Genomic DNA, 6,990 nt, shown 5'->3' with positions numbered 1-6,990 from the left:
GGTCTCCTCTGCAGTACAGCAGTAGCAGTTGCATTTGCATCTCCAGAGGAGTTGTAGGTCTTCTTTCCATTCACCAGGCCCCTTTAAAACAGTGTGTGGTTTCAGAGCCACTGGTGGGTCTCCTACCCAGCGAGGCAGATTCTCTGATTGCAGTATTCCCCAGGGAACTAACCGGGATTTTTCCAACAAGTCCTTAAATAAATCAGTTTTCACTCACCAGGAAACAGACTCAAGATCGAATGTCTGTCCTGCCAGGGTAAAAACCTGCCTCATAAAAACCCATATAAGGAACATATGTCAGGCCATGAGGAGCCAGAAAAAAACACACATTGCACCGTACAGAGGGTTGACACAGCAGAATCAGTTTCAGATAGAGTCATAGAATCATTTAAGTTGGAAAAGACCTTTAAGATCACCAAGTCCAACTGTTAACCTAATACTGCCAAGTTCACCATTAAACTGTGTCTCACATCTACACATCTTTTAAATACCTCTAAGGATGATGACTCAACCACATCCCTGGGCAGCCTGTGTCACTGCTTGATAATCCTTTCAGTGAAGAGTTTTTTTCTAATATCCAGTCTAAAGATGATATTTATTGTATTCAGCAATGTACTTCAAGCCACTTTGAGAAGGAGGCCTATTAATAAATGGAGACAATGGCCATGGAGACAGTAAACCAAAGAACAACTGCTTTAGAGTTCAGAGAGTAAATACAGCGACCTGGGCAAGCAAGCGAGGTGGCTCAGTAACAAAGAGCTCAGCACAAGCCAGTTAGGACCACTGATAATTCTGTTTATCACAGAGAAAAAACAGGATGATAGGAGAGAATAAAGACAAGAAGGAAGAAGAAAAGTGAGAGAGAAGAGAGAGGAGACAGCCACAGAAAACAGAGCTTTATGATAAGCATCTGCACTGCCCCGTGACCCTGTCTGCCTATAGTTAGAAGGCCAGGAGGAACATACCCTGTTAAAAATCCCTTAAAAGACCAGATCCTTTCTCTGTAACCGCTGCTTGTAGTGAAGTAGATCATAGAAGACAAATGTGTCAGAAAAAAAAATCTAAAAGTTTTCATTAAATATAAGGAGTAATAAAACATTATTAAAGGAACCCAAGTGTTGTTCTGGTTGTAAACCACAGGTAATTTACTTCTCAGAGATTGCTAATCTGTCATTCTTACTCCTCAAAGCAGATCCTTGGTTTCTCAAGTGCCTGCATGCAGCTCAAAACCTTGGAGTACTTGTTAGTGAAAGCCCTGTCTTCTTTGAAAACTCTGGATGTGGTAATGAAGACAGACAAAATAGACACCCTCTACACTCAGTTTTTGTTTCACGGGGCTGAATTCAGACTGCTGCCTTTGCAGCTGAAGTGGAATATCTTGGAGGTGGGGCCGGTGAAAAGAACTCTATCTAGTCCAAATAGTGCCTCACCTTTTTGAGAAGTGATATTCTTCATCTTTGTTACTGTAGCCAGGAGCCTCTGGAGAGCAATGGGTTTAAGAAGCCAGAGTACTCCCCTTTTTGTTGAAAGGAAGGTCAACCAAGATGGATGAATGGCCCCACTCACCATCCAGATTTTGCGTGCAAGTAGTTCCATCAATTTGCTGGGAATCTCACAATCAATGGTTCCAGCACAGCATGTGTCAGAGCTGTTAACATTTTATATCCACTGGAGGTATTATAAAATCCTCTGCACAGGCACAGGGCTGTTCCCTGCAATCAAAGAAGGTTAAGTGTTTGAGGATCTTTGACTTCTTCTATAGAAGAGCACTGGGACATCCTTACTTGAGTGCTGAATGAATATTCTCCTTACTTTTCCTTTAACTCTAGTACCAACTGTTTTTCAAACTGAAATCTTTGAGTACTTTTTTGTCATTACCTCTATGTTCTCCAAATTCTTCTACCTCTGTTTCAAAGCACCCGAATTACAATATCTCGTATAAGGTTTCCCAGCTCTACTGCTCTGGCTGGGATTGAGTTAATTTTCTTCACAGCAGCCTGTATAGTGCTGTGTTCTGGATTGATATCCAAAACAGTGCTGATAACGCACCAGTGTTTTAGCTGTTGCTGAGCAGTACTTGCACAAGGTCAAGGCTTTCCCTGGTTCTCACTCAGCCTCCCGAGCAAAAGGGCTGGAGGCAGACAAGGGGCTGCAGTGGGATAGTTGGAAAAGTTGACCAAAAGGATATTTCATAGGAGATAACATCATATTCAGCAATAAAAACTGGGGAGAAGAAAAAGCTTCCAAAGCTCCTGTTGTCCAGGGGTAGGCTGAGCATCAGTCTGCTGGTGAGTGGCGGTGATTGCTCTTGTATCACTTGTGAGTTTTCTTCTTTACTTATTAAGCTGTATTTATCTCAACCCAGCCTTTTTTCACACTTGTATATTTGAATATTTCTGTTCTCAGCATTTTAAAATGTCATCTAGCACCCATCCTGCTTTATTTCACATGGATATAACTAGCAGGTTGAGGGAGGCAATTCTGCACCTCTACTGTGCTCTTGCAAGACCTCACCTGGAGTACTGCATTCAGTTCTGGAGTCCTCAGTACAGGAAAGACATGGATCTGTTAGAGTCCAGAGGGGGTCATGAAGATGATCAGAGGGCTGTAGCACCACTGCTATGAAGAAAGGCTGAGAGAGTTGAGCTTGTTCCGCCTGGAGAAGAGAAGGCTCTGGGAAGACCTTACAGCAGCCTTCTAGTACTTAAAGGGGGCCTACAAGAAGACTAGGGAAGGGTTCCTTATAAGGGAGTGTAGCAACAGGACAAGGGGTAAGCAGTTTTAAGCTGGAAGAAGGAAGATTTATACTAGATTTAGGAAGAGTTTTCTCTTACTGTGAGAGTGGTGAGGCACTGGCACAGGCTGTCCAGATAAGTTGTGCATTCTCAATCCCTGGAGGTGTTCAAGGCTAGGTTGGATGAGGCTTTGAGCAACCTGAGCAAGTGGGAGATGTCCCTGTGCATGGCAGCAGGGGTGAAACTGGATGATCTTTCTGGATGATCAGACTTCATTGGCAACTGCTCTCCTCACCCCTCCTGAGTCAACGGACAACAAGATGGGGACCAGGGAGGTAAAACCCCTCCCACTGTAGGGCAAGATCAGGTTTGTGACCATCTGAGGAACCTGAACATATATAAGTCTATGGAACCTGATGAAATGCATCCCAGAGTCCTGAGGGAATTGGCTGATGTGGTTGCCAAGCCACTCTCTATTATATGTGAAAAACCATGGCAGTCAGGAGAAGTCCCCGGTGGTTGGGAGAAGGGTAACATTGTGCCCATTTTTAAAAAGGGTAGAAAAGATGACCCTGGGAACTACCGACCTGTCGCCTCACCTCTCTGCCTGGGAAGATCATGGAACAGATCTTCCTAGAAGCTCTGCTAAAGCACCTGGAGGACAGGGAGGTGATTCAAGACAGACAGCATGGCTTCACCAAAGGAAAGTCCTACCTGACAAATTTAGTAGCTTCCTATGATGGGGTGACCACATCAGTGGACAGGGTAAAAGCAACAAATGTCTATCTTGACATGGTCCCTCCCAACATCCTTCTCTCTAAATTGGAGAGATATGGATTTGATGGTTGGACTGTTTGGTGGATAAGGAATTGGTCAAATGATCACATCCAGAAAGTAGTGGTCAATGGCCTGATGTCCAGATGGAGATCTGTGACAAGTGGCATCCCTCAGGAAGGCTGTACTGGGAGCAGTGCTGTTTAATATTTTCATTGATGATATAGGCAGCGAGATTGAATGTACCCTCAGCAAGTTTCCAGATGACACCAAGCTGAGTGGTGCAGCTGCCACACAAAAAGGACAGGATGTCATCCAGAGGGACCTGGACAAGCTGGAGAAGTGGGCCTGTGTGAATCTTATAAGGTTCAATAAGGCCAAGTGCCAACCTGGGTCGTGGCAATCCCCAATTTCAATACAGGGTGGGGAACAATGTGGTTGAGAGCAGCCCTGCACAGTAGGACTTAGGGGTGCTGGTCCATGAGAGTCTCGACATGAGCCAGCGGTGTGTGCTCGTAACCCAGAAGGCCGTGTCCTGGGCTGCATCAAAAGAAGTGTTGCCAGCAGGTCAAGGGAGGTGATTCTGCCCCTCTATTCCTTTCTTGTGGGACCTCATCTGGAGTACGGTGTCCAGTTCTGGAATCCTCAACATAAGAAGGATATGGAGCTGTTGGAACAGGTCCAGAGGAGGGCTACAAAGATGATTGGAATGCTGGAGCACCTCCCATATGAGGACAGGCTGAGACAGTAGGGCTTGTTACTTGGAGAAGACAAGGCTCTGAGGAGACTTTATAGTGACCTTCCAGTACCTGAAGGGGCTATAGGAAAGCTGTGGAGGGACTATTTACAGAGGCATGGAGTGATAGGACAAGAGGGGATGGCTTTACATTGGAAGGGGAAAGATTTAGATGAAACATTAGGAAAAGCTTCTTCACTATGAGAATAGTGAGGCACTGGACCAGGTTTGCCAGGGAAGCTGTGGCTGCCCCATCCCTGGAGGTGTTCAAGGCCAGGTTGGATGGGGCCTTGGGCAGCCTGGTCAGGTGAGAGGTGTCCCTGCCCACGACAGGAACTGGGTGGCCTTTGAGATCCCTTCCAACCCAAACCATCCTGTGATTCTCTGTACACCACCTAGTACACTGGCCACGACTAACTTGCCAGTGCCACCGAGCAGCCGTTCAATAGCAGAGAAAAGACTGGATTTCCAAACCCTTTCCTTTCTCGGCTCTGCCCGCCCAAACCCTTCGCCCCCCCCAGGCCGAGCGCAGCCCGTGAGCGCCTGGCGCCCTCTGCCGGCCGCCCGGGCCCTGCTGCCCGGCCCAGGGCCGCGGCGTCCCGGTCCCACCCTTCGAACTGGTAGACGTCGATTTCTCCCCTCCTGAAGCCCCGTGGATTCTGTTGCTCACACCCCACTTTGGAGACATCTGCTCCAGGGGCTGAATGGAAAAATCTGACTGAGAGGGAAGCTGATTCTTTCAAGGCACCCCCGCCCAGTCTTCTGTATTTCAGTTAGAGCAGTGGAAAATAATTGCTTCTGAACATCCCTTATTTTCTCTTTCACATCGGCATCACTATTTTCCTCTCCTCTCTGACCCACTGCCTGTTTTCTACTCTGCTCTTTTTCATTTCCTCGTGTCTGATCTTGGGATATTTCATCCCTTTTATCCACCTTTCCCAGTAGCACCAGATCCTCTCCCATCTTCTGCTGCCCTCTTGCTCCTGCTTCACAGTCTTTTCCCCCTCCTTTGTTTCATCCATTCATATTGTGCACCCTCATTTCCATATTTTAATATAAAGGGCAGGAGAGTAGAAAGAATGGATTGTGGCAAGTGACACAGCTAGAAGGGATTCTACGGGTGTGGGGAAAGGATTCCATGGGTGTGGGGAAAGGATTCCCTGTTGCTTTGGTTCTTCCCTGCCAGTGTTTTAACACCAGTGAGGCACATACATATGAAACGTTAAAGCAAGCATGTGAAGAAAGAGGTGCTTAGCACAAGGCTGGACGGTGAGCCATCAGCATTACTGTCTCCAGGCATTGCCTCCATGCAGGCATGGTCATTCCTGATATTATTTTAAAGCCTTAAAAGAACCCTGCAACTTCAGGGGGTTTGGTTTTCCCATCACCCTCCACTACACATTGTTGACTTTCACAGGCTGTACCAGCCCTCCCCACACGCCTCGGTTTTCACCCGCACAACTAAATTATGCGCACACGTGCTGGGGTCAAAACAATATTGAGAGAAAACACAGGGAGTGAGGGGAGAGGTGAGGAAATAGGATCCTGTAGGACAAGCATCATTAAGGAAAGAGGAGTGGGTGTTCTGAGGCTGGGTAAGGCAGGGATAAGGAGTGAGATGTCACCAACAAAGGAGCACTGGCCCACTGACACAGGAGACAGCAGAGCTCTGACTTCTGCTGATTCCATACCACAATGTTTTTAAGATGAGCGTAGACATATCTGGTGTGTGCAAGTGAAGCGTGGTTGAACCTTCATCACTGCCTCCTGTGATATATTTCCAGACCTGCCTTTTATTATTCTATTCCATGAAGTCCTGAAGAAATCTGTTGCTATCTGAAGGAGAGAGGCAGATCAAGGATATTTGGATGTGGAAGGAACACCCACAGATAGCTGAAGTGAGCTTCTTGCCAGCAGCCCCGTGATGGAGCTGTGACCCAAACCCCAGTCTGAGGGGGAGCGATTCAGTCTTGCTCTTTGTGTGTGCATGAATTCCTCTCTATGGCATTCAGACTGTCTGTGAGCATCTGGAGGGGGTGGAAATTTCTTTCTCAGGGTCCAGTCACAGAACTGCGCACTGCAGTAAGTCCTTCTTTTTAAACATACCTCCCACACTTCCCCCCCCCCCCCCGTGACATTACTACAAGTTTTAATTTACTTTTTGATGAGCTTGGAATAAAAAAAAAAAATAAAAAAGGGTGATAAAGTGACTTTTAATGAGTTTATGCACCAGAGGCAGTATGTTGTCCAAGTACAAATGGGAAGCATTCCAAGTGCCTGCTGTCCAGTGCCTGTTGGACTTGTAGCCTCCTACACCCCAATACCAAATGTTTAAATGCGCCCAGGAATGCCTGTGCACAAATGCAGCCTGGAGTTAAGTGTACGTAAGCTACCTGCTATGCCTTTTCATTTGGACCTTGTTGCAGTATTAACACAGGGTGATGAGTCCCTGTTGGGGATGGGGTCCTGCTCCCCAGGCTGTGCTCGGTCCCCAAGTCTGGCACAGTGATGGCAGCACTGCCTGGGGAGCCTGCTCCTGTTGCAGCCTGAAGCTTTGACAAATGGGTTTTAGTGTGGCTCAGGATCTGCGCATCAAGCTCCTGTCATATCTGCTTCCCTTTGAGCAAAAGCCCCAAGTAGCAGAGGCTTTGATACATGGTGCAGTGCGGGGGCCTTTAAACAACAGCTTTTATTGCTTATTATTTGCACAGCCACCTCACAGGAAAAAAACATAAAGGGAAAGTG

Source organism: Cuculus canorus, chromosome 1 (assembly GCF_017976375.1).
Source record: "Cuculus canorus isolate bCucCan1 chromosome 1, bCucCan1.pri, whole genome shotgun sequence".
NCBI lineage: Eukaryota > Metazoa > Chordata > Aves > Cuculiformes > Cuculidae > Cuculus > Cuculus canorus.
This window is presented reverse-complemented; position numbering follows the sequence as displayed.